A 1,867-nucleotide genomic window follows, 5' to 3' on the forward strand; every position below is an offset into this window, starting at 1 on the left:
CCTTATAATCATCGATTTTAACCCCTATATAAAATTTTGTTTTAAGTTTACAACACTTTAATACTAGAAAAAGATGACTTTTGTTCTTTAGTTATGTGTAGAAATTAGATGTCATGTCTTAACACTGGTTTGAAGGAAAAGAGCTCAATAACAAAGAAGAGAATTTTCTGATCAGTGGTTTTCAACAACAAATCCATTCTCAGCTTTGTCAGAGAAATCAAAGCAGAAGAGCTCGAATTGTCACAGCAATTGTCACAGCACTACTGATGCTTAGTAGGCAGGGATCAAGAATGCTAGAATTCCTCCCATTCAGGGAGAATCCTGCCTACCCAAGAGTGGTCCCATGTGTCACATGACTTTCATATAGATGAAAACCCACTGATAATTATATAAACTTAGAAATTAAGTTGGATTTACACACACACAAAAACAAACTATTTATTGCACATTTTTATACTTGACCCTTGAACAACTTGGGTTTGAACTACATGAATAATCTCATATACGAATTTTTTTTCAGCAAGTACATACAGTACTATAAATGTATTTTCTCTTCCTTATGATTTTTTCCCTCTAGCTTACTTTATTGTAACAATACAGTATATAAAACATACAACATACAAAATATGTGCATGCATTAATTAACTGTTTATGTTATTGGTACAGCTTCCGAGTCAACAGTAGGCTTTTAGTTGTCAAGTTTTGGAGGCAGTCCAAAGTTATATGCGGATTTTCAAATGTGTGGTTGGTGCTCCTAACCGCTGTACTGTTCAAGGGTCAGTTCATACACTAAATTTTCCAAGACAGCAATTACTATATTTTAAGGAAATTAAAATTGTATTGTTTTGCAGTTTTGCCCAGAGATGTTCACTATTTTAGAAAATCATATCACTGATAGCATCATCATGCATATTATTTGAGTCACAAATGCAACATACCTGAATCCTACTCTATTTGTAGCCATCATATTCATGGTGAGCTTGCATGGAGGGGTAAGCATCTGATCTCATTATCTCTTCTAACACCATCATGCCCAAACATTTACAAATGAAATACATATTATTTAAATTATTACATTTATTTATTTTGATCTTCTGAACTAATGTAGGAAAACTATGTATAAACTCAGAGTGGTTTTAGCTACAACTATGGGTCCTTAATTGAAACGCTCAAAAAATTAGAAGATAATTTGTGAAGATGAGTCTCAAGCTAACCGATTTTTATTTCTGTGGAATTTTATTTCTACCATTTGCCCCTGGGCTCAATTATGTTACTGCTTTAAAATGAAGAACTGTCTAAGCCGGAAGATCCCGGACGGCTCGCTCACCTGACCAACCAGTGGTGCTGCCTGTGGGCTAGAGGGCTTTGACCCTCTACCATGTAACTCCTCATCCTCCTCCACAGTAAACCAACTTCATTACATGCCTCGGGTAGAGTTCCAAAAGAATGAAGGCAGAAACTGCAGGGTCCGTTGAAACCTAGGATCCAGAACTCACACAGTATCACTTCTGACACTTTTTTTTTTTTTGGTCAAAGCCAACAGGCTACCCCAGATTCAAAGCGGGGAGGAAAAAGACTCCACTTCTGAAAAGGAGGAATGGCAATGTTGCATTGCACAAGGACACACATACCAGGATGGGTGAAATATGTAGCCAAACCATGCCAAGTCCCTATTGGTCTTTGGCCCTTAAGCAAATCCATATAAAAGAAGGCAAATTGTTTTTTTTCAAATAACAGCTTTTCAACTGTTTGAAGAGAGTTATATTATGACTCATAGGTCTTCTCTTCCTTTATTCTCGTTGCCTTTTCTCAATTTGACTTATTGACTTTACTCTAGAATTATAGAATAAATCAGAGCAAATACTTC

Source organism: Pteropus vampyrus, unplaced genomic scaffold (genome assembly GCF_000151845.1).
Source record: "Pteropus vampyrus isolate Shadow unplaced genomic scaffold, Pvam_2.0 Scaffold96, whole genome shotgun sequence".
Classification (NCBI taxonomy): domain Eukaryota; kingdom Metazoa; phylum Chordata; class Mammalia; order Chiroptera; family Pteropodidae; genus Pteropus; species Pteropus vampyrus.